The sequence below is a fragment of the Arvicola amphibius genome, chromosome 3 (assembly GCF_903992535.2).
Source record: "Arvicola amphibius chromosome 3, mArvAmp1.2, whole genome shotgun sequence".
In the NCBI taxonomy this organism is placed as follows: domain Eukaryota; kingdom Metazoa; phylum Chordata; class Mammalia; order Rodentia; family Cricetidae; genus Arvicola; species Arvicola amphibius.
In genome coordinates, this window is record NC_052049.1 from 102010146 (window position 1) to 102037519 (window position 27374).

General features: G+C 41.4%; 1 pseudogene; it reads right to left on the bottom strand.

Moving 5' to 3' along the window:
* Positions 1 to 12154: 12154 nt before the first annotated feature.
* Positions 12155 to 12737, bottom strand: LOC119810216 (annotated as a pseudogene).
* Between the last annotated feature and the right edge of the window lie 14637 nt (positions 12738 to 27374).

Genomic DNA, 27374 nt, shown 5'->3' on the forward strand with positions numbered 1-27374 from the left:
ACTGGGCTCAACAATTAGTGCATGAGACCTTATCAAACTGAAAAACTGCTGTAGGCAAAGGACACCTCCAATCAAACAAAATTACAGCCTACAGAATGGGGAAAGATTTTCATCAACCCCACATCAGATAGAGGCTAATATCAAAAATATATAAGGAACTCAAGAAACCGGCTATCAAAAAAATAAATAAGTAAGTAATCAATTAAAAATGAGGACCAGATTTAAAGAGACAATTCTCAAAACAGAACTCTCAAAAGGCCAAGAAATACTTAAAGAAATATTTAACATCCTTAGCCATCACAGGAATACAAATCAAAACCAGTTAGGTTTCATTTTATACCTGTCAAAATGGCTAAGAACAACAGCACAAGGGACAATTCATACTGGTGGGGATGTGGAAAAAAGAGAACACTCTAGTACTGGTGGGAGTACAAAGTTGTGCACATCAATATGGTGGCTCCACATAAAATTAGAGATCAATGTTTCTCAAGACCCAACTATACCTCTATTAGGCACATACCCAAAGGATGCTCCACTCTACCATAAGGACACTTGTTCAACTGTGTCCATTTGGGCTCTATAATAGCTAGAAACTGGAAACAACCAAGATAACCCTCAACAGATGAATGGATAAAGAAATTTTGGTATATTTACACATGGATTATTATTAGTTGTTAAAAAGGACATCCTAAGAATGTGTAGGCAAATGGATAAAAATAGAAAAAAATTATGCTGAGTGAGGTATCCCAGAACCAGAAAGATAAATATGGTATATATTCACTTATAAAGAGATATTAGTTGTTAAGTAAATGATGATAAAACTACAATCCACAGACCTAGAGAGCTTAGGGGTCTGGGGGAGACAGGGATCTCCCTGAGAAGGGGATATAGAATCGATTTTAGGGGTAGACTATAAGAAGATGGGATTGTGAGTGGGGAAATGGGTGTGAGGGAGATTGGGTAGAAGTACAAAAAAAGAAAGGGAAGAAAAGGAAGGAAGGAAGGGAGGGAGGGAGGGAGGGAGGGAGGGAGGGAGGGAGGGAGGGAGAGAGGGAGGGAGGGAGGGAGGAAAGCTTTTCCTAATGATATTCTGCTACACTAATACATCAGTGCCTTATCCATCATCACTAGACAGGTTTCCTCTGGCAGCAGATGGGAACAGATGCAGAGCCCTACAGACATTAGGTCAAGACAGAGTCAAGATTGGAGCTCTCCACCAGATCCCTCCCAACAAAGCTTAGGAAATCCTGTGGAAGAGGAGGCTGAAAGAATGTAAGAGCCAGAGTGGACAGAGGACACCAGAACAAGGCCCTTTGAATCAACTAAGCAAGGCACATATGAGCTCTCAGAAACTGAAGCAACAAGCAGAGGGGTCTACACACATTTCTCTGCATATGTATTAGTGCTATTAGCTTAGTATTTTTATGAAACTCTTGACTGTGAGAATGAGTCGGTCTCCGATTCTCATTCCTGCTCTTGAGACTCTTTTCCTCCTGTTGGGTTGCAGTGTCCAACTTTGATATGAAAATTTTTGCTTCATCTTATTATAATTTATTTTGTCATGTTTGGCTGCTATCTCTTAGAAATCTGTTTCTTTCTAATAATTGACAGCAAGGAAGTAGATAAGGCGGGGATGGGTATAGAGGTGAGGAGGAACTGTTAGGAGAGGAGGGAGGGGAAACTATGATCAGGTCTACTGTATTTGAAAAGAATCTATCTTCAATAAAAGAAAAATAGAAAAAAATCCTCAAGATTTGTGCTAAAAAATTTTTCTTTATAGAACATTGGAAGTAAAAACAATGATAAACTGGGATCCATCAAAAGATGAAACTTTGCATTGCAAACAAACATATTGAGTCAATCAAAAGATAAGCAATAGGTTAGGTGAAAAGTATTTGCAAAGCACAAATCCGATAAAGGACGGCTTCAAGAGTTTACAAAGAGCACTTGCAGCGTGGTTACTGAGAGAGATGCAACTCAATTTTTAGAACGATGCAGAGATTATGAACAGATATTGCTTCAAAGAGTTCCCTGAATGGTGAAGAAGCACATGGAAAGATGATCAAAATATTATTCGTTAGAGAAATGTAAATTAAAACCATGACAAAACATCACTTCATATCTACTAGACTGGCTATTGTAAGACAGATGTTGACAAAGATAGAGAAATAGGAACCCTCGTACACTGAGTGGGGATGCAACACAGTATAACCACTTTGGATAACTAGTCTGAATTTCTTAAAAAGTGAAAAATAAAATACAACACATTCTAGCAATTCTACCTCTGGAAATATACCCCACAAAAGCAAACATAACCACAGAATGACCTGCATGAGAATGTTCATATTTGTCCAAGATAAGTTCTCGGTGATAAGTGAAATGACCTAAATGCTTTAGTAACTGGTAAAGAAATAGGGAATCATTCATATCTATTCCCAGTTATGTTCATTTTATTCAGTAAGAGAAAGGATGGAACTGATGGAACTTGTTATGACACAGATGAACCTCAACCCTTGGAGTGTATGAAAGAAGAATCAAGTCAAGGGACACTGCATGGTAAGTGTGGAGAGGTTAATTAATGGCTACTTGGAGCAGGTGACAGGATGTGAATTAGATAGCTGGATCTTCTTGACAGGGCGACAGTGCTTTAGAAATGACTGATGATACCTCCTCCATTTGGCAAGTCTAGAAAAACTTACTACATTTCTATTTTGAAGATTCCTTTTTTAACTATTAGTATTCATGTGTGTATGTGTGTATCTGCATGGCTGTATGTGCACACGTTTGAGTGCCTACGGAGACCACAGAGGGCTTTGGATCCTCGGTAGCTGGAATTGGAGGTCATTGTGAACAGTCCTACGAGGCTGTTGAGAACCAAACTCCAGTCCTCCACAAAAGCAGGGTGCACTTTTAACTGTGAAACAGACTCCTCAGGGACTGCCTTTCACATTTGAAATGGGCACCATTTATGTTATGTAAAGTACCCTTCAATTTATGGAGTTTGTTTTTAATAGAAACATTGGTAAAAATTAAGTAAATTAATTGTACAGAAACCATTCATTCTTTACACTCACACGCTCTCACATTTCATAGAAAACCCCAAAGTGAGAACATGTCTCCTCTCTTCTTCCTGCCTCCTACAGAAACTTTTTTTCTGACAAATACAGCAAACATTGTATGTATATATATATATATATATATATATATATATATATATATATACACACACATATATATATGTATACATATATGTAACACACACACACACACACACATATATATATATACATACATATGGTAATGTCAATATGTCAATGGCTAGCTTTTACTCTTGAAAATTCTTGTTTTGCTGTATATTCAAGACAGGGCCTCTGAATAAGCAAGCGTGAGAACAAAAGACCCTGTCTCTCGAACAGCCTGCCGTTACACCTTCCCTTTTGGGCTCGCGACAACACAGATGCAGTGTCCAGCTGGTGAAGTCCAACGTCGCTGGCTTTGCTGAGTTCCTGGGTGAGGACGCTGGCCTCAGCATGTTCGCAATCCTTATTTTCTGGCTCTAATAGATACATTTTGCCTCCAGCAAAAAGTCTGCGAATAGTTAATAAGAATAATGAGCAGTAGCAGAGAATTAATGGCCTCTTTATTATGAGAGATGGAGTCGAGTGTCCAGTATTCTTGAATAGGAAAATTGTTTTATAGGCAGAATTAACTGGAGAGACCTTATTTAGCCAATTTTAAGGTAATGGGGTTTGGCTTCTAAATGTCAGTAAGTGTAGAGAGGAAGATTTTAGGTAAGATTTGAGCCACGCACGTGGCCCTTCTTCAGTTACTGATGCGAAGTTTAACTTGGTCTCTGCAGCAGACGGATGGCTAACTACTTACACCTCTTCCCAGATAGGCAGCAAAAAGAGCAGCCTCTTGGGGTACCTAAGAGTTTTCTTTTGACTTCTTTGTGTCCTGCATGTTAGCTCTATTTCTGCTGAAATGATCTCGATATCAGTGTTTATTTTCAGTATCATCAATGATCTCATCTAGGCAAATGACCCCTACCTACTACACTGTCACCATGAATTGCATTGAGCATATGTTCTAATACTGCTGAGCCTAACTCCGGGAAGCCTCTTTCCTGGTCATTAATATTTGAGACTAGAGAAATTTGAGGGATATCATTATTGTGGTCCAAGTTGTCCCTGAGAGCTTACTTATGAGGAACGTAATACCCAATGAAGGAGTATCGGATGGACGAGATCCCTAATGAGAAATGGTTAAGGCTGTTGTAGTGGCAGTGTGTTAATTATCATGAGAGTGGTCTTCTTAGGAAAATAGGTTAGGTCCTCCCTGTTACCTCCCTCGCTTTCCCTCCTGCCATCCACTGTGGGAAGGTGAGGCATGAAAACCCTTGCTAGGTGTGAAACTCTTAGCCTTGATGCTCTCCATGTCCAGAGCTGTAAGAAAAAAGTTTATTTTCCTTTGACTCTGCCTTGTCTGTGGTTTTATATTATTGAAACACATAGAGACAGCAATAGAAAGCAGTGGGTTACACAAGAAGCAGACACCTTTCTGCCAGTCATATGTTTATTCCGATTACTTCTGCGCAAATGAGCAGGGCCCTGGAAGGATGGCTGAGTAGTAAGGAACACTTGCTGCTCTTCCAGAGGATATGAGTTCAGCTCCCAGCATCCGCAATGGGCTTACAACTGTCTGTAATGCCCATTCTAGAGCATCTGACACCCTCATCTGACATCTGTGGGCCCTGCACACACATGATGCCCATGCATACATGTAAGCAAGCATTCAGATACATAAAATAAACACAAATCTTGATTTATACAAAAACAAATAAATAACAATAATGAACATAGTACAATGTCTAAACTATGTGAAGAGATACTGAAATACGGTAAGCAAATTGAGAACATTAGAGCTGGGATACAAAAGCTGAATGGGCTAGGATGGGAACAATGCCCATGAGGAGAAAGCTCCCAGAAATAAAACTGTCACCTGGGCAGCATTCACACCAATCTTATAGGCCAGTTCCTGTTGAAGAAATAAGAGAGACTTTAATAAATTTTATTATTTAAATTTTCATTATTTCAGGTTTATATGCTTGTTTCTTCATTTTTAAAAACTTCTTCAAAAAGCATAATATTCCAGGCAATGTGCTGAGCATGCCACAGAAAAGTAGACACAATTACACACCTCCTGCACTCGTACATAGCATGCTCTCTCTGTCTCTGTCTCTGTCTCTCTGTCTCTATCTCTGTCTCCATATCTGTCTCTGTCTCTGTCTCTCTCTCTGTCACACACACACACACAAACACACACACACACACACACACACACACACACACACACACACATCTGTCTCACATTGTCAGGTGTAAACAAAAGGTCCACAGGAGGTTTGAAGGTTTGAAGGAACAATGAGCTCTGTGCCTTTAGAGTGGTTCACAGGAATAAGGGGCATTGTGTGCAGAGGGGGTCTAACCCTAAATATATCTGCCAATGATACAGATTAGATGTGCAATGTCCCTTAAGACCTATAGGTTAAGGGCTTGGTGTAGTTGGGTTTTTCTCTGGGTGGACAAACTTAAAAATAAAGACATGGAGGCTTATTATTAGTTAGGAAAGCTTGGCTTTCACTTAGGCTTGTTTCTAACTAGTCCTTAGTACTTAAATTAACTCACATGTTTAATCTACATTCTTTCATGAGGCTCATTACCTCATTTTAACATTGTCCATCCCAGTCTAGGCAACTCTGCATGCCTAGATTCCTTTCCTTCCTCCTTTCTCTCCTCAGAAATCTTGCCTATCCTCTCCTGTCTAGCTATTGGCTGTTCAGCTTTGTATTACACCAATTACAACAACAGAGTAAAGTATAAAAAAATGCACAGCTAGCCGGGCGGTGGTGGCGCACGCCTTTAATCCCAGCACTCGGGAGGCAGAGGCAGGCGGATCTCTGTGAGTTCGAGACCAGCCTGGTCTACAAGAGCTAGTTCCAGGACAGGCTCCAAAGCCACAGAGAAACCCTGTCTCGAAAAACCAAAAAAAAAAAAAAAAAAATGCACAGCAGCTTGGACCTCAGTTTGGTGTTATCTGTAGATGGTGAGGAATAGCGGGAGGTATGTGCTTCAAGGGCATTGGGAGACTCTGGTCTCTTTCTTTGTTTCTTGGCTTTCCTGAGGTGAATATCCTACTCTTCTACATACTCTAGCCATAGTGTTTGTCCTCAAAAATATCCAACAGCAATGGGGCCAAGTGACAAGTGGAAGAGATCCCTTAAAACTGTGACCAAAAATAAATCCTTTCCTTGGCTTGAGTTGACCTTCTCAGAGTGAATTTGGTTTTGTTTCTGTGGTAATAGAGACTGAACCTAGGCTCTCCACACACAAGGTGAGACAGATACCACCTAGCTCCATCCCCAACTAGCCAAGACCAATACCACTGAGCCGAAATCACTTGCTTTCGTTTTACATATTTTTTTGAAACGGGGATGTACAAAGTTCCTCTGTTTGGCCTTGAACTCACTCTTTACTCCACGGTCTTGAGTTTGGAATCCTTCTGCCCCAGCTTCCTGGGTTGCTGGGGTTATAGCCTCCACTACCAGGTCTGGCTAGGTATTTTATTCTGATAGCAGAAAGCTGGCCAGTACAGGGCTAAATGTACACAAAGGACAAGCTAACTGAGACACCCTTTCAAATGAGATCAGAGGTGAGGGAGAATGGGATTTTCAGAACTGTTTCAGAGATTCAAAGGGAGCCAAGGAAAGCCACGTGATATGAAAACCCAGGGAGATGTCAGGGACCCAACAGAGTGTGGTGTAACTGGCAAATTGCACTCCTGGCAGGAGTCAGGCATGAAGGGAACCAGGGGCGATCCTGACAGTTTATGAGAACAGAGAAAGTGGTCGATCTTGATGTCATTTTTATCAAGTCCTTAGCACAGAGTTTTATGAGTGGTATGTGACACACAGTATGGTCAACTTGGTGACTTTGCATGCCATGGATTTGGATACAGAGGGAGAGGTATGATCTGGGAAGTTACCGACTTCATAAAGCTCATGCTACTACTGACCGAGCAGAAAGTGCTTTGGAATGAGTGGGGAAGGCCAGACACTGTGGAGGTAGCATTCCAGGCTGTAGATCAAAGCTGGCCTCAGAATCCTGTCAGTGACAGTGCAGACGAGAGAACATAGATTGCAGTTTTGTAAGCAGGATTGTCTCAGACTTGCAAGATGGAGGACGCTGATGCTCCAGACAGGACCTGTTCTAAGTCATGGGCTAGGTGTCTCATAGTTTCTCCATAATGGTCTGTTCATCTCATCTCAACCCCTAAATATCTCCCAAATTTTACTTTACTTCTCAGAGAAGTTGAAAACAAGCTTTCTACCTGCAGATGGACCCTTCCTGATGAGGACTAGAAAAAGTACTACAAGGGAAAGTCCTCTCGGCGCCTGTCACCTTTGAGGTCACTTTCTCTAGATGAACGTGGGGCCTGAGACCCAGCCACATTCCACTATACACCTGACTAGTGAAAGAACGAAGTCAGTTTCTCTGGACTTCTATGCATACTTGGAGTCACTCGCAGTAGCTCTGTCTTCTTCAGTGGCTCTGTCTTGATTGAAAAGACCCGTCCCCACTTCGGTCCCCTCAGAAACAATTCCAGCTAACATCAACTGGGCTTTATGCTTGAGTCCTTATGACATGCAAACACATTCAGTGTCTGTCCCAATATGCTGACAGATTAAAACCAGGTAGGGTAACAGCCTCTTCTGTGACAGGTTCAAGAGAGAAGGAAATGAATTGTCTTGAGCTCCCTCCAACAGAGCTTATTTCTTCCAGAGAACTCCCCTAGCAAAACTAGGAAGTTAATCATATTTACCTTGTTCCTCTCAAGGCAGCTTCCACTGCACCCTTGAACTGCGTGTGTCTTTGGGGGGTGATAACGACAGGAGAAGATGGCAACATATTCTGGGACACAAATGGCATAGTGGCATTGGGCCCCAGGTTTTTAAGAGCTATGAGGTAGGGACCACAGAGGTGGCTGGCTTTGAAGGAAACTCATAGAGATAATCAATTTGATCACACAGGCAGACACTGAGGTATTTGTCAAAATGTCAGGGTTATGGATAGCACCAATATATTCGCTTTTCAACGCATTAGTCTTTTTAAAAGCCTGTATCTAATACGACACTGGACACAATCCCTTTGCTTCCCACTACGGGTTTCTATTTGGAAATACATAGAGACTTACTGCCGCACAGAGAAGTGTTTGTCTGTGTGTGTGTGTGTGTGTGTGTGTGTGTGTTTATTTTAGGAAGGTTCAGGGAAGGCATGCTTGTGAGTGCATTCTTTCTCTGTGTTAAACTTCTAATCCAGCTGAGGGACAGGACAGAGTGCTAGACTCTAATGAGATCCAGGCACCTCCTGCTGGAGCTGGCCAAGGCAGCTGCTCCCTCATTTGTGTCCTTACCCAGTAAACCTTGAACTAACCAGCAGTTCCTGTGCTGTTTCCTGACATCCCAAAGCTGCACAGACCTTGACCCTTTACTACTAAGCTGATGTATTTTGTGCTGCGGACCAGCAAAACCGATACCCTAAACTACGGGCTTACCTTAAAAATGGAAAAGAGAGATGGTCAACAACTAGTGAAGGGATACAGTAGGCACCAGACTGGTGTTGTGGTTCTGGGTGGCAATTTTTTATTAATCACTAGGAAAGAAAATAAATCTGCTCCTCTCCCAGGGGCTTATGGGGACAAGCACAGAAAATGTTTTAAAGAAGCACTATGTCCTTGTTCCTCTTTCCCGTTCTCTCTTTTCATCTTCCTCTCTCTCTCTCTCTCTGTGTCTCTATCTCTCTCTCTTTCTCCCCCCTGCCTCCTTTTCCTTCCCCCACTCCCTTTATCTTAATAAAACTTCCCACTTGAAAAAAGGAAGCACTGTGTCTAAGAATTCTTAGTCCCAACCTGAACAGCTGAAATAATTAATAATAATAAATAATAAGTGCCCTAGGTGTTGGTCATTTGGACTTCTGTGGAGTTCAGGGGAGAGTCGGTCTCTTCAGGCTGTGAGGCTCAGCAAGCACTGCTCTGAGCTTTTGCTCCACGTCAGTCCGTAGTTGCTTCTGTCTGATAGGAGAGTCTTTCCCTAGCCCCAGATATGCCCCTCTCCATCTCCCATCTGCCTTGGCAAATTTTAATGTTAGGCTTTTATGGGCAGTTACATGGGAATATTTCTTAAATGCCTCCCTAGTTCCTCTGAAATTTTAGATTTGGACCTGGTTTGTATTATAGTTGGGAGCAGCTAAGCAATCTCAGACAAATATTTTAAATTAAGAGTCTAGATTTCTTCCAACGTCACAGTTATAAATTGTAACAATAAATGTTAAGTGCTAGGCACCGTTGTGAATTCTTCAGGTGAGTCAGCTTATCTTGTTCATTCTGCAATTGTCAGGAAGATGTCCTAAATCTATTTCACAAGTGAGTAAATTCAAGTCTAGTAAGGTAAAGGACTTACCGAGGACAAGATACAGGGAAGACTGTTCTGAGGCTAATCCTGGTCATCAACTTAACTTCATCTGGAGTCAATGAAAACCCAAGCAGCTGGGCACTCCTGTAGGGATTTTCTTGGCTGGAAGATTTATGGTAGAAAGACCCATTCTAAACCTGGGCCACATTTCATAGTGTCATCCTCTTTAAAAGATTTGGAAGAAGGAATCTTTTGCTTTTTGCCTGCTTGCCCTCTCCCTTGCTGGCAAGTTCATCTATCCTACTGCTGAGAGAGCCCTTTGCCTGTCTTAGAACCTTCTAGATTCCAGCACAGACTGAAGACTAGCAGCTCTCCAGGTATCCTCTAATATTCCAGCACAAGGTTGGGACTGCTGAGACATCTAGTATTTTACACTGAACAATTATCAGAGTCTTGGCCTTTGCATTACCAGATAGCCACCAATGGAATCACCGGACTATGGAGATCACAGCCTATACAATACTCTCTCTCTCTCTCTCTCTCTCTCTCTCTCTGTATATATATATATATATATATATATATATACATATATATATATATACACACACACACACACACACACACGCACACACACACACACACATATATATATATATATTCAGAGTTTCTTTAGATAACCCTAAATAATATATAACTGATATTAGTGTTGATCTTGGGCAAGGTAGCTTCTCTCCTTCCTTTTCTTCAATTTCCACATTGCAATACCTCTCCCCTAAAAGCTCGCAGAGCAGCATGCAAAAAAAAAAGGAATGGGTACACCTTTGCCAAAGACAAAATATGATGAGGGAGCTGACCAATCCCTTTTTCTGAGGGGCGTGACCTTTTTCTGAGGGGCTCCTCGCTGGAACCTTGGCTTTTGTAAGTTCCCTTTTCTTTCCTTTATTAAAGCTGAATATTATATATTAAAGCTAGTCTGGTTAATCATAATTGCCGATCGACCACACCCCTTCAAAAATATGTGACCAAAAATTGGTTATATCACTTCTGCACATTGGGTCTGTTTTTTATTTGTTCACTTTTGTTCCCCGACCCTGGCTCTTAGCAGATAATCTGGTATCTCTTTACAACGTACTATTTAGTGCTTAATCAAGCACACATGAGCTACTATGAGCATCAAACTGGATCAAAAAGCTGTAGGCTGGCCCAGCCCTTGAATTGACATTGGGGAAGAGAACAGGAATCTCTGGATGATCTAGTTCAGTTATTTAGCCTCAGTTTATCCATATGTAATAATGGGATTTATTAGAAATGCTGTCAGCTAAATTTTTGCAAGGATGAAACTACACAATGAGTGTAAAAGTTGTCTGTACTGATATATACACCACTGAGGCAGAGATCTGTCCCTCTCTCTTGGGAAAAGAATGACACATTTGGCAAATTCATTCACCATTTGCAGCTCTGTTTGGAGCACTGCCAAGTAGAGTGATCAGGGTAAATGGCATCATTCCTGACCACACATAAGGGATCATTTGGACATCTCAGTTCAACCTGCATTTCCTATTGAGACCCTATGGGTACACTGCACAAAAGACCCAGTGGCAAGGATTCAATCTCAACCAAAAGGTAAAAGATGGAAAAAGATCTGTGTTCAGGTGCCTATAAAAACTACAGCTATGTCTCTATGGTGATAAATGTAAAATCAAGAGACTCCCACAAACCCAGTTCTTATCAGGTACTTTTAATAAAAGCAGAGAGCAGGGCAGTGAGTGACAGCTATATTGTATTTGTATAAAGTATAGGATGGTAGAGGACAGAAACTAAGGGATGAGAGGCCCGGGGTGAGAGGAGTAAGCAGGAGGAGAGCAGAATGCTGGTTATCTCAATGCACATAGCACATGACCAAAGACAAACTTTGCCCCAGCGTCAAGGCATGAGTATACAGGAAGCTGGGGACAAGAGCAGAAGCAACATCACTCTTAAGTGGCCATTGTAGGAAATGAGATGGGCATAATAAATATTCTTCTAGTGGGAGAAGTACAGATGCACATTTCCCTCCCAAGGTGGCAAGAAAACAGTGATGATTCCTACCTCCCGTCCTTCCTTCCCTCCTTTCAAAATTCTAATGAATGAAAAGATCTCCAAATTGCAGGCCTTCCAACATGCAGCTTTCGAGTTAGCTAAACTGGCTTCCTGGAATCACCACAATGCTTTTGATACTGTAAAAACAGAGTTGCCCCTATCATATCAAAGGCATGGCTATGTCTCATTTATTGACATCCATTTCAGAGTTTACTGGCAGGTGGGAGGGGGGCAGTCAGTGAGCACAGCAAGGCAACAAGAAGTCTCTAGAAGCCGCAGTAATTATGGGGTGCTCATAACAGGTGTGGCTGATCAGTGTTGTAGCCTGGAAGTAGTTACAAATTAGCAATCAAGAGGAAGAACCTGAGTGTTGGGTAGTGGGAACATTAAAGCATTATCTATCATCAGCTATTTTTCAGGCTCTTGTAAGCACTATTTTTTTTTTTTTTGCTGTTTCAAAAGGCTTTATTTTTACTTGGTCCAAGACTTGAGAGGGGCTCCAGGGCGTTACAAAGCTGCCTAGTGCCTTCTTGAGAGGTTCAGGTGAAGGTCCTGAGGCCGGCTGGTACAGAGCAGAGGTGGGAGCCCCTCGGAAGGAGAGACCTCCTAGTCATGCTTGAGAGTGATCCACTCAAAGAGGTACTCGCCCAGAGATGCCTGGGGCCCAGAAGCCAACCTGCGGAGGTTGGTCAGGTGGTTGCCCATCTTCTTGATGACCTTTACCTCCTTATCCAGGAAATGGTTTTCAAGGAAGTCACAGAGATGAGGATCTGTGCGAGCAGAGCCCAGGGAATGAAGATCCAAGAGGGCCTGGTTCAAGTTCTTCTCCAAGGCCAAGACAGCTTCCATGGCCTCCTGGGTTTTACCCCACTCATCTTGAGATGGCTTCTGCACCTCCTGAAAGAGTGCACGGCCTCCGCGATCGTTCTGTAACTTGAGGAGACGCTTGACACCCTCGCGCTTCTCCTTGGCCAATTTGCGGAAGAAGTGGCCTACACCCTCCAGAGCCATGTCATTCCGGTCAAAATAGTAGCCCAGCGAGAGAGGTAGGTGTAGGAGGCCCTCAGGTGCAGGTTGACCAGGCTGTTCACGGCAGCCTCCACTTCGGTGGAATAATTCTGACGAATCTGGGAGGTCATGGCTGAGACGCAGTCTGGAGCTACCCGCAAAGAGACGGTGCTGGCTGGTCCTGGGAGTTGAAGGCAGCGAAGAGATGGTCCTGGAGGCTGCGATTGCAGATGAGGAGCGGTGGAAGCTAACAAAGGGAGGCCCCGGGTCTGTTCCGTCCAAACACTGTTGAAGCAAGACACAGATCCGCGGGATCTCCGAAGGCTTCTGCTCTCTTGTAAGCACTATTAACGAAACATCTACCCCATGCCCAGAGACTGTGCACTGAATTCTGTGCAGTTTGGGCCAATGCTTCTCTACCTCGCTGTCCCTTTCGCTCTACTCTCCACTCCTGTACCTGCTCTCCCTGAACCTCTTGCTGCTAGCCCTCCTGGATAATACTTTCCAAGTTGCCTCAGTCTTGTGAAATCTCTCCTGGGTCTCCTCTGCCCCTCTGTCTGTTCTCTGGAGTTCTTGATGGATACTGGTAACACTTCTAGACTCATCTTTTTTCCTTATCTCTCCAGTCGCTTGCCTTAATATAGGCCCTGTGCACCCACCATAGCCCAAACGAATCAGGCTGGATAATATGATCAGTTTCAAAAGTTTTGTGTGAACCTGTTTCCATCTAAACTCTCCTAGCGTGGAGTTTCTGAGAGTCATACAATTGGGTCATTGGCATTTTTTTAAAAACCTGCAACTGTATCTGCCAAGTAAATGTCACATCAAAATTTCTTCCATAATAGTGTAAACTGTGCCTTTTAAAAATATGCTTTTGCAAATGTATTTAATGTGCATGTATAGGTTTGCATGTCTCGGTGCTAGAGGGGATGCCAGAGGGCAGCTTTCAGTTCTTCCTCATCGATCACGTGTCCCTTGGATGGAATTCAGGTCATTAGCCCTCCTGATGACATTGTTATCCAATGTCCTATTTTACTGGCCCAAAGCACCTTTTTAAATACAGGTGGCATCAGATTCTGTCCCTCAATTTACCATGTAGATTTTGAGACAAGGCAAAAATTTAATTCTGAACTATAATATCTATAAGAAGAGACATCACAAGGATGTGTGATTCACTGCTATGAGTTCAGAAGCTACCAACCAAAGCTCCTAAAACCCTCCTAGCATGGGCATTGTTTTCGTGGAAGGGCAGTTGCAGCAGCCTATCCGGAACAGCCACAGGGGTAGATGATCATAAACTAATAATAGCGTTCCAGGAATGGCTCCGCATCCCCCCAGGAAGGCATTGCCTCCATGTAAGATGTTACTGAAGCCCGTAACAGAATTTACTTAGGTTTGTACATTTACTCAAGTTTCCACAAAGTAAAACAACAGAAGCAAAAGAACAGAATCACAAATAAATAGAAAACCCTTTATGACTAAGGGACTCACATGCCCCCTTTAAGCTTTAGACCGGGCACAAGAAATCATTTCTCTTGCAAATGGCCTTCTCGATAAAGTGGTCTTCGGCTTTGTTTTCCTCAACAGCACTTCACCAGTGAAGAGTAGCAAAGTGTCACCTTTAGCATCGCAGAACTGGCTCAAGCACCACTAAATTACGGGCAGCTTGGTGCATCATCTCTTCAACTCTGTCTCTTTTCCCTGAGCCCTGGTAGCCTGGATTTCACTGGCTTGATGTTTTTGAAGCTCTGCTCTGCCTTTCATCCATTCTGTCTCAATTACTAGCTCAAGTCATTCGACCTATACCGGTTATAATATTATAATACTGAGATCTACAAAAGATTCCAGTATGCAAACCTGAAGAGCCCTTTCCAGAAGATTCTTCTGCATCTGCCACTCTAGGGTCAATATAGTTTTAGCTGTTTTTTTGTTTGTTTGTTTGTTTGTTTTTTTAATAAGACCAGTTAGAATGACCTTGATATTTTCCTCTTCTGGTGCCTAGTACCAATGCAGCAGAACTCAGGCTGGTGAGTGGAGATCTGAGTGGTAGCTGGGTGTCCTTAAATTCTGCTCTTCTGATTTTAAATGCAGCATCTCTAGTGACAGAAGATATGAAAACGCCCTGCCTTGCATCCTGGGCATACAAGCGTTAGCAATAGGTAGTTTAAAAATGTAATGCAAATAAGACCATGAACAGATGTGAGACTATGTCACACTCATAGTGGTGCCAGCGACATGATCAGGACACTCAATTTCCATGCCAGGGTTGCAGCATAAATCCAGAGGGATGGTGGCAGCAAAGGACAGGAGGGACCTGGGAAGAATCCTGAAGTTAAATCATGGAAGAGGCAAATAAATATTTTTAAAATCTAGATGATCATCCTCTCAGAAGGTGGTCTGTGGGGACAGATTTATTCTCCCTGCGTGGAAGCCACAGGCCCCAGAAGCAGCTCTGACCTACAAGTGTTGTTTACATAGGTGGAGAAGTGGTAGACACATGCTATTTCTCAGGGAATACCACATTTTCTTTTATTTTTTCTTATTAAGTTGAAATATCATGCTTGTATATTAAAATATCACAATTATTACAGCTTTTATGAGATCATAAATCAGTAGGGAAAGATAATTGTCAGGCCATGTGTTCCAGTTTCTGGAATAGGAAACATATAATCCTGTAGCCAGCAACCTAAGGCTTTGACAAGAGTTTCTGTCCAGGGCTTAACTGCTTTCTAGTAGCAAAAACAAGATTCAAAAGATAAAAAAGAAGAAGCCAAGGTGTTGTCATATTTCGTCGCATCTAGTTCTGCCATTGCATACATGATGAAAGCAGTGTTCTTCTGTGTTCATCTTCCACACCACCATTTACAAACTGCTTCCAGGCACACTCCGATGGCTCGCACACCTGAAGAACGCCAGCTGAGGCTTCAAGATGGACCGTCTTCCATAGACTTGTGGCTTAAATGCTTGGTCCCTAGGTGGTGATGTTACCTTGAGAATGTATGGAAATTTTAGGACTCTGTAGCTCATTGAAGGAAGTCCTTCAGTAGGAACAGCTAAGCCGCGGCCACTTACTGTCTGCTTCCTGCCTCAGCGGGGAAACCAAGAAAGCTGCCATGCGTTCTCTGCCATACTGAAACAACCCCTTAAAAACATGTGCCAAATAAATACTACTTTAAATTGTTCCTGTAGGCATTTTCCTATAGCAACACAGAACTAATATGATAATCGTTATGTCCATTTCGTAGATAGAGAAATAGAGAATTGTGTAAAGATGGAGGTTAAGTAAATGCCTACTCAAGGGAACAGCCGGATCTCATGTCTCGCGCGATTTTCTGCTGCACAGTTCTCTCTCAGGCTTACAGGACCTGGAGAGTCTTGCTTCCCTTCAGAGACCACTGCAGAAATATCACAATGACGGGGAAGGAACAGGATGTAGCTGCTGTGCAACTTTCCGAAGACCCAAGAACCAAATAGGTTTGAGTAGCAGGAAAGGCAACAAGATTTGCTTTATAAAATGAAGCCCTCCCAACCCTAGCCAGAGGGAACGCACTGGCACCTAGACGAAGGCACTGTGAGCATTCTCTCGGATGCACCTCTTGCGGGAAGACTTAGATTTAATTGTGTGATCACTTAATTAAGTCTGGCTCTATCAACAGGCTGAAAGTTCTGGGAGAACCGGGCTTGCTTTTGCACTTTTGCCCTTTGTCTAGCAGAGCGTCTGGCTTTCAGGAAGTAGTAATTGAACGGTCGAGTGAATGGACTAATGAGAGCACCTGTGGCTCTAGAGAAGGAGCACAGGGAAGGCTACCGCCCCCAGAGAAAATTAGTAACATGGGATTAAAGAACCAGAAGGCCTAGATGGGACAGGCTGAGCGGACACAAGCAACTTTCTTTTTCTTCTCTTCCAGGTGTGTCAGAATAGAAGCATATCCATATATCTTTTATTTTCCTGTTCCTGACACCTCATTAGTGGAGATCAAAAAAGTCAACTCTCTTAAGGTGAAAGTGAAGGAAAGAGCGGGAGACAGCAACCAGAAGGAATGACATGAGACCATTGGTATCCAACCTAGGCACAATGATGGACAACGTCCCTTACCAAAACGTTCTTCCGGAAAGCACTGTGGCTACCGTTGTTTCAGAATGACTCTTGCTACAACCCTAGCCAGGCACATATAGACATGTTTCTTTGTGTGTGTGTATTTTCCTTCAGAGGGAATCTCTTTGTTTTCCGACTGTATCGACTTAAAACTAGGATGTTTGCTGTAAGACTCTAGAATTAGGGTTGTAGGTGAACTGCGATAGTTGCAATGGGGGCTTAACTTACAACCTTGGCCTCATTAGAAGTAAACTTAACTAGACTCAACTGCATGATCTCAGGTCCAAGTTCAGCCTCTGTATTTTTATCTTTCTGGTTTCTTCTGGTCTTATCTTCTGTCTTAATAAAAGTCATTATGAGTTCACATTGCCATAGGCAGCTTCTTAAGATGGCAAATGGCCTGTGAGGAGGGTAATGACTGTCATGCACCAAGCACCACTGATTTCTTATTTAAAAAAAAAAAGAGTATTCGTTGCCAACAGCAGCAGAATGGATACCCCTGGAAGTCTTCGGGTTTGTTGTTGTTGAACATCAAACTTACAAGTTTATGTTCCTAAGTCAGGCAAGATTTTGATTCAATAAGAAGTTTGCGTATAAGCTCACAATTACCTGGCAGCTTTTGTTTTTAATTCTGAAAAAAAAAAAAAAACCCACCAGATAGAGACTTGGAGAAGCATGCATAGCATTCATTTTCTAATGTAACTGACAATCCAGTAGGTATTTTATTGGTACTCTTCTCTGCTGATGCACTCTCCAGCTTCTAGACATTGTAATTTTAACAAGGGAAACAACTTCCTTCTTAGTTACACGTCAAATGAATCTTTAAAATCCTCGTCCTCTTCATCCTCAGTGCTCTGGCCCTTTCTGCTGTGATTCCCTATTCTGCCTTCTTCGCCATTTTCGCCTTCCTTTGCCATTCCGCATCAGTGTTAGGCCTGCATCGCAAGGGCTCAAATGTTCTAATACTGCCTGGATACAAATGAGGTGCTCCGAAGAAATTTGTCAATCAATTCGATTAGCTGCAGAGGGAAACCCTCCAAGCTAGTCAGAATTATGATCCTCCCTGGGGAGGCCTGCAAACTTGAAAACGTATGCCAAGAGTTAAGACACCAGGTGCTGCAGCAGCCACGTTCAGAACTGAGCAGAGCTCAAATAGAGGCGTCATTACTCAGGTGTCCCTAACAAGTGCCACCCTCCGCATCTGGAATGAGAACGTTGCTCATTCAAATCCTCCTCAAAGACAGGTTTTGGGGCTTCATTAATGTTTATAAAACATTTTGAAATCTTTCCGAAAGTCATTAAGGAATGATGTTAGTAGCAGCGCTAACCCAGTGGGAAGCCAAGTTCATCAAACATCTCCAGGAAGACTTTTTCTAGCTAAATTGGAAGTTAGTTTGTTTTCAGACACCTGCCAGGAAAACTGCTTGTGCGTCCTCTATTCTCCACTACATCATCGTTTCTGGGGATTGTGCTTAATTTTCCCTTCCATACGTTCTAGAAAACCTGCCTTGTATCAGGCTTTATGATCCAAACACCTACATGAAATATGGTCGGGAGGAGAGTGAGTGGGATCACAGAAGGGACTGTCTGCATATATTAATATATCCAGTGCTCAGTACAAAGAATGCCTACAGTAAACGTGTGGTTCAAAAGTGACCAAATATACAAGTACTGGGATTTTTGGAGAAAGATGGGAGTGATAGTTGAGTCTTTTATTTTAACTTATAACCTTTTCCTTAAAAAGTTTATAATTAGGTTCATTTTGGTCTTGACATTCTGAAGAGGTTCTTACTCCCCTAATTAATCCCAGTATAGCTGATTCTCAAACCTGAACACGCTTTGAAGGAAATATGAGGGTTTCTGTTATTATTCTTATTTTTAGGCAATAAAATGCGAGGGGCCCTGTTAAGGCACCTGTGAATGTCACAATACAGTCTGTGCTCAGCCTGATAATCGGCTCAAGAAAAGAAACCTCATTTTGCACGTTCAAGGCTCTCGCTGATCTCTGGCCCTCTGGGTACTAGAGCGACTTTCCTGGCATTACCTGCTGGTCACTCCTTGCCTCATTAAAGAGCTCCAGATCAATGAGCATGTGCAATCATAAGACGGCTCAGTCCTAGGGAAGGCACACTGCAGTCCGACTTCAAAGCAACACGCCTGACCTCAGACGAGAGTGTTCCAGTTTATTGCTTTGCACAAATGTGTGTTTCAATCTATTACACTGATGACTTACCTTGTACTACTCTGTGTTCAATTATGTATTTCTTGCTCTCATTATAGACCTTCAAACGACCACAAAAATATTCATTTAATGCCTTTTCTGTTCCTTTAAAAATTTCATCATTCAGACAGGAAGAAGAAAATGGTTTGAGCATTAGCACTGGGTATAAACTCAGACTGAGTCTATGTACTTAAATTACTCAGATAATTGGAGCAAAGAAACTGTTTCATCTGCTATAGTTGAATTAGTTGCTGCAAATAAATTATGCTTGGGGGTCTTACATACCTAGATAGTCTGATACATCAATGTACCCAGTATGCATGGTGGTACAAAAGAGAGAGCAATGCCATGTCCCAGGGAGACAAGCGTACAAAAGTGGCACTTGTAGAAGGAGATGGGGGCAGTAGGTGAGGTAATAGTTTTTTAATGCTGGAGAATCATCTTGTTTGTGGGAAAATGACATTTCTAGTTGCTCCCAACTTAAAGTTATATGATTGACTTATTTTAAAATTAAGCAAAATCAATCAGTTAAATATATATATGTGTGTGTGTGTGTGTGTGCGCGCGCACGCGCGCGCACAAGCATATGCGATGAATTATGTATGGGTGGTGTTTTCTCTCACAATATAAAGATATACGCACGCTGCCGATAGTCAAGGCTTTGTTTCATGTTAGGATGGATCCCGTAGTGGCTTAAAGCTAAGGAACAAGGAACACAGCATGTGTTCTTCTGCCATTGTTCTTTTCCGATATATGAAATTTATTTGTTGATATAGAAATGGGTCACTATTAATGCTCTGAAGAGAAGTAATTCAGTTACTGCCATTCATCCTACAGGGGCTATGAATGGCAACAAATGAATGGGGGGTGTTCTCTATTATCTTTGTTTCAGGGCCACTGAATGAATTTGGAAGAAGACTAAGGAAAATAGCCAGGTCCCCTTTCAGCGACCCTCTCTACCATTTCTCTGCCCGAGCACTGTCTTCAGTATTCAGTCGGGGCAGGGTTTGCCCTTGAAGACTGCTACACATCTTGTGTTGAGTTTTCTATTCCCATTCTGATTTGTCTAAACTTTGTGGTATAACCAATTGTTCTTGGAAATGGTCTTTAATTCTCCACCCTCCCAAACCTAGCAATAATATGAATTTTATCTTCATTAGTCACAAAAAGCCTTCAATTGGAAACAAATTATCACAAGAAGAACACAGTAATACGATGACTTCTTACTAAACTATTCATTTGAAGCAACAAGTTGAATATAAAAAATAGCAGGGAAGCAACCATTTGTTTAGATTACAAATGGTAAGCAATGCAACTATTCTCCCAATTCTCTTCTCCAACTTAGTTGCATTTAAAAATAGTAGCCTGTGGGTGGTATGGTATCTTGATGTATCCCAGGTCCCATTTGTCATTGTTTACTTCATCTGTTGCTTATTTTTCTGGTAAACACTTATGAATTTTTACTGCATTGCTGGGTAACCTGCTAAGAGCTTGGGGCACAAAAATTTAAAGACAAAAATTTCAGACCGGGACTTTTGCCACTCTATGTATGGTTCCTTGATATGGTAAACACCTGCTGCTATCTCTCAGTTGTCCCTCTCTTCCCAGGACATTGTGAAGGGCTACATAGGCAGTTTCAGAGGTAGTTTGGTTCTCCAAGGTCACTGAAACAAAACACCACATCCCTGTTATCCAAACCGTGCTCGTGAAGCAGTGTGCACTTCACTCAGGACCGAGTTTTGTGTCTTGTGTACCATGACTTTATGCAACTCTTTCTGAATTAAACCATTCTCATCCTGATTTCCTTCTCTCCACAGCACAGAGAGACCAGCTGTGCCTTTTCCCTGTCGCCTTCTTGAGGCTGAAACCCCTTCAGTGGTGTGCAAACAACGGGACCTCTTTGACAGGCAGAGACCCAATCTGGAGCTGCCGCTGCCGAACAGGCCTCATTAGAAAGGCATCTAGGAACTGATTTTTGAAATAGAAAAGTCCTTTCAAGCTGCGGTTGAAAAACATCGTATTTTAAGATTTGTCGTGAACGCCTCCCTTCAAGGACTGCTTAATGAATTCCCAAGTTGAAAGGGAGTCAGGAAATAAATGGCCACTTCTTGCCTTTTTCTTTGTTACCTTAAGAAATTAATATCCGTTATGATTTATGGAGGCCATTCCACAGGGCTTATGTCTAAGATCACATTTTCTAGGCACATCTCGCAGTGATTCATTCCTAGAATTACCTCCTGTGGTGGACAGTGTGCCAGACACTCTCCTTCTGGGAACAGATGGCAAGGTCACATTAGGATAATGCAAGAAGAGCTCATTTCCACAAAGACTGACCACAAAGTTGCAGGTGGGAAGCTGGGGAAAGCCCGAGGGGCGGTACAAGGACCCTGGGCTGATGACAGCCCATGCTGCTAGCTCCAACATTAACCGGACTGGCAAAGTTCATGGTTATAAGAACCGAAAGGAGAAAAGGGCAGGAAAAATGGATGCCTGGAAGCTGGGTTATCCTCTTTGAAGGTGACCTTGATAAACAGAACCAGAGGAGCGACTCCTTCCCCCTTCCATCTCCAGCTGGAGCTCCCCTTTGGATGAACTCACCTTAAACCCGTAGGGCACATGAGCTTATTAAAGATTTCCTTCTAGGTCAGTGTCCTGGGGCAGACAGCAAGGCGAGGACAGGTGCAGAGCATATGGAATGCGTCTGGCACAGGCGAGTTGCTGCCTCACTGCCCCCTCCCTTGAAGGAGCTTCCACTTGGTCTGGGGTTAGTATGCAGCTTGACTTCTCTAGGGCATTGTCTATGGTGTTTTTCTTCCATGCTTAAGCCTAGTGTCGATTTCCACATTCAAAAATGTCCCGGTTTAGTTAATAACTTGTATACGTCTCCTTTACCTCAGTTATTTACTCTATTTATATAAGGTCACATCTTAAAATAGAGTGGGATCTACATACAGCATACATGCTTAAAAATCTGTGAGAGCTGCCCACATGTCTCCCAGAATGCAAAACAAAAAAGAAAATAACAACAACAACAACAAAAAAAAAAACCTAATTTCAGCCTCCAAGGTGTCTTGACTCCTTCTGCATTTATGATCTGGATGCATTGCACACGCTGTTGCATCATCTGCCCCAGCTGCATGGGGGTCTCCACGGTAGCCACATTGTCACCTGGGACCCTTTTAATTGCTATTGTGTCCAGAAAGTTCTTTACCAAGTTAGCCTTCTGACTTTATTTAATTTCCTTTCTATTCTTGATGAAAAATAATCACAGATTAAGAAATCTTCCTTGGCCCACAGTTCTGTTCCCTCCCACAAATGCTTCTCCTTGCTCTGCTTTTTTTCTTGGTGACACTTCACACCATCTGTATATTTATTTGCCTTCTGCCTTCCTCCACTGTGAGAACTGTGTCTTGTGAAACCTAATTGGAAGAATTATCAGAGCCTTTAATTTAATTGATTGCTGGATATATTATGCCAAATATATAATCATTGTACAATAAAAATAAAGTATATAGGCAAAGAATTCAGTTAGGATTCAACCAGTTCATATGAGAATTATACTCTTTAAACAATGGGGGAAAGGGTGTGTGCGTTCTGAGTCATGAAATACAACAAGGCTAGTCATTAACCTTGTTCTAATCAAATAAGAGCAGCACCCAGGGCAAAGAGCTAGACCAACCACTGCTCACAGTCCTTCCTTTTCAATATGAGGTTTAAACATTATAGTTTTGTATTGCTATCTAAAGAAATACTAAAATTAGGAAGGATGATCATAGAGGATACAATCTTAGCAAAGACAAAATAATAAAAATGATTTATTTAGAGTCTCCTATATAAAGAACCGTATTACTTGTGAACAGTTATATCATCCCTTCTGTTCCAATCTGTAGTCTTTCATTTACTTTTCTTATTGCTCTAGCTAGGACCTCAAGCTCTACATTGATAAGGAGTAGAGAGAGTGGAAACTTGCTGTGTCCCCGACTTTAGTGGAAACTGAGGTTTCTCTTCCAATAGCGTGAGGGTTGTGGTATACATACTTTAGAATATCGAGGTATGTTCTCTCCGTTGCAGTCCTTCTTGGACTTTAATCCAGGTGGAATGGTGGGTTTTGTCAAAGCCTGTGTATGCACAGAATGAAAAGATTTATCAATTCAGACATATCGAACCATCCCTGAATCTCTGAAATGAAACCGTTTTGTTCATGATAAATGACCTCTTGATATATGAGTGATTTTTTGTGATATTTTGGCTAAAACTTTTCACATCTGTATTCACCAATGAGACCCACCTACAATTTTCTTTTCTCTCTTGTATTGCTGCTTGCATCTGGGAGCCTTTTCCCACTCTTCAGTTTCACAGAGTGATTTGAGTAGTGCTGATATTAATTCTTCTTTGATATTCTAATAGAGTAATTCAGTAAATGTTTGTGATTCTCGTCAACTGTTAGCTGGGAGATTTTGTTAAAAAATATTATTGCTTCTATCTTGGTGCCTATTTAAATGTTATGTTTCACCCTGAATCAACATTTGTGTGTTGAATTCACCTAAAATATTACCCACTTTTAAAAACTTTCCCAGTCCATGGAATATACTTTTCAAAGCATGCCTTTGTTTATTTTTCTGAATTCCATTGGCATTTGTTGTATAGGCTCCCTTTTCATTCCTAATTCTAGTAATTTGAGTCTTTTCTCTCTTTTGGTTAATTTGGCTAAGTACTTGTAAATCTTGCTCATAATTTCACAGAACCAAACCCCTCACTGTATTGATTCTTTGTTTATATTTGTTTCTGTTTCGTTAATCTCATCCCTGATTTTTGTTATCTCTTCCCATCTACATTTTTTTAGTTTGGTTTGCTCCTATTTTTCCAAGTCCCTTAAGCGCACCATCAAATGGTAATTTGAGATCACCCAGAATTTTTGGTGTAGGAATTTAGTGCCACAAAGTTTCCCTTAGGATTGACCTTCACTGTCCTCTATAAAGCTTTGGTATGTTTTGTTTTCTTTTTAATTTAATTGTAGAAATTTCTGTTTCTGTCTTGATTATATTGACACAATTATCCTTCAATGGTGTGTTGTCTGGTTTCCATGAGTTTATATACTTTCTGAGGTTTTAATTGGTGTTGATATCTAGCTCTATTCCATTCTTGTCAGACAGATTACTTAAAGGTTCCTTTATTTGTTGAGAATTGTTTTGTTTCCTAATATTCAATTAATTCTGGAGAAAGTTCCATGGGCTACTGAGAAAAATAAGTCCTCTTTATTGCTTGAGTGCAATGCTCTGAGGAAGTTTGTTAGGGATGTTTGATTTATGCTGTCTGGTTCTGCTTATTTGTTGCCTAGCTTATCTGTTTACTGGTTATATTTGGATATTCATGTCAGTGCATTTGGATTAATGTGTGAATTCACTTCATGTGCATGTGAAATTTGGTTCTTCTGTGTTTTATATATATTGTTTAGAATTATAATATCTCCTTTGTGTGTTAACACTAGGTGTGTTGTTCTTTCATGAGTATGAAGTGAGTTTCTTTACTTTTTTGGCTAGATTTTATTTGGGGTTGATTTTGTGAGATGTTAGACTAGCTAGTTATCTTGCTTATTCCTGATTCCATTTGCACAGAATAGCTTTTTCTGTCCTCTTAACCCAAAGCAGTATCTTCATGGTAATGTATGTTTCTTTGAGGTAGCAGAAAGATGGACCTTGTTTTCTAATAGAATAGTCTAGACTGTGTACTTCTATTGTGGAATTGAGGTACAAAATTGACACCCAAAATCAAGAGTTTTCCCATATACCATTGATAAACATACTGAAAAAGAAATGTGGGAACTAATCCCATTCACATTAGCCACAAGAGGGAAATGCCTGGGAATTAAGCTTAAGCTAAGCAGGGAGACAAAAGGCCTCTATAATAAAGTTGTGAAGCCGGGCGGTGGTGGCGCACGCCTTTAATCCCAGCACTCGGGAGGCAGAGGCAGGCAGATCTCTGTGAGTTCGAGACCAGCCTGGTCTACAAGAGCTAGTTCCAGGACAGGCTCTAAAGCTGCAGAGAAACCCTGTCTCGAAAAAACAAAAAACAAAAAACAAAAAAAAAAAAATAAAGTTGTGAAGACACTGAAGACAGAAGTTGATGAAGACATTAGAATATAAAAGATACCCCACATGCCCATTGATTGAAATAATTAATACTTTAAAAATGGACTGTCTTAGGGTTTTGATTGCTGTAAAGATACATCATGACCAGAACAAATCTTATCAATAAAATATTTAATTGGGGTGGCTCACAGTTTCAAAGGTTCCATTCATTTTCATCGTGACTGGGAACACGACTGCGTGAAGGCAGAAGTGGTGCTGGAGTTGAGAGTGTTATACCTTGCAGGTAACCGGAAGTCACCTGGCAGTCACACTGAGAGAATATTGAGCGAGAGATCTCAAACCCAGCGCACACACTAACACACTTTCTCCAACAGCACCACACCTCATAATAATGCCACTCCCTTGGGGGGCATTTTCTTTCAAACCACCAGTGACTATCTCAACAAAAGCAATTTACAAATTTAGTGTAACTTTTTATCAAAAATCTAATGCCATTCACCATAAACACACACACTCTAAACAACCCCAAATTTTTATGCAGGGAGTGGTGGGGTGTTAACCAAAACTACGAATGTGTGGAAAAGTAGTAAGCTTCTTTCAAACTACAACTTAAAAGGGTGTTAGAAAGAAATTACTTTGTCTGGTGGACAATGTTACTCCTTAAAGACAAATTACTAAATGAAATTTGCAGTACAAGCAATGAGATACAGTATGAGGTATGAGATACTTCTCTCTAAGTTAGTGGTCAGGGACATAGCAGAGGTTCCTAAAACAGCCCAGGTTATTTATTGATTGACCTTGCTTTTGGTGACTCACCATAACTGTGTGGCAAGAATCTACTGTTGAAGATACAATACACTTTGGCTGCAGGACATAGGGAAACCAATCTCACATTGACCTGAGAGTTTCCTTCCTGCTGGCTAACTTTACAATGTCGTAAGGTCCTGTGTAAGGTGCTCGGTGAGAAAAAATATCAAGGATTTTACCTGGCATCCGACCCTGTGTGTCACAATACAGTACCAACGTGCTAGGCCAGATGCACCTACTGCTCCAGTTGCTGAGTAACTGTTGTGAGTATATGACTATTTTCTGATTGCACTTGAGATTGTCCACTGGAGGGAGTTTTATATTTGGTGTTGTAATCCTAGTCCGTCTCCTCCATGGCTAGGGAAGTTACAGGCCAGTGGAGAATTGCTGGGGAGGGGAGATTCATTCTGTACCAAGGATATGGACACTGGCAAGCTTCCCATGCTCCAGGGGATAGCCCCACATCCATGAACACATAGGCAATACCAACAAGACTTTGGGTTAACACAGGAAAGACTTGAAGTTCAGAGAGAGCATTTTAGAGAGAATATGGAGGAAGTTAGAGGAGGATGTGTGGGAGATATGTGAACATATTTCATGTGTGCATGAAATTCTCAAGTATTTTTCAGATGTTTTGTCATATCATAGAAAAATAAAACTAGAAATCAATATCAGTAGAAACCCCAGAAGTTCTTGAATTAAATGCAGATTGAATAATACCCTGTTGAGTGACCTGTTGTCCATTGAAGAGATCAGGGTTTTTATCATGAAGAGATGCTGAACATTTTCAGATGCTCGTTCTCCACCCAGTGGGCTCATAAGTGACTTCAGTTCCTATGTCCACTTATGTGCCTTATTACATTCATTGAATGGCATATGTTGAGCTACATTTGCTTCCGTGGAAAAAGTTCAACATGATCATGGCACATAATCATTTTAATGTGCTGTTGAATTCAGTTTGCAAATATTTTATTGAAAGTTTGTTACCTATCTTCCTTGGAGAAATTTATAGTTTCCTTTTTAAAGTGTCTTTATCGAGTTTTTGTATCAGAGCAATGTTATCTTAACAGAATAAGCCTCATAGTGAGTCTTTACTTTCTGTCTTATGAGGGGAAAGCTCTAAAGACTGGGAACCAAAAGATCATGGCTTAATATAATAAAGGTTAAATATGACAAACCTATAGCCAAAATCGTATCAAGATCTGAAATAAGACAAGGGTGGCTCCTCTCTGTGTTCAGTCAATATAAAGCTTCATATCTTAGCTAAAGCAATAAAGCAAGTGAAAGAAATAAAAGCGTTATAAGTGGAAAGGATGAAATCAAATTATTCTATTTACAGGTGATATGATCCTATACTTTAAAGACCCTAAAGATTTCAGCAGAAAGCTTTCAAACTTTATAAGTGCTTTTGCAACCTAGCAGTATACAAACCAACACATACAAAGTTAGCAGCTTCTATTTATCTACAATGAACATGCAGAAAAACAAATCAGAGAAAATATCCAACTCACAATAGCTTAAAAAGAACCTTCTTCCACCCCAAACCCTAAAAGAATGAAAATGTAGAGGAAATTGAAGAAAGTACTAGAAGGTGTGAAGACCTCC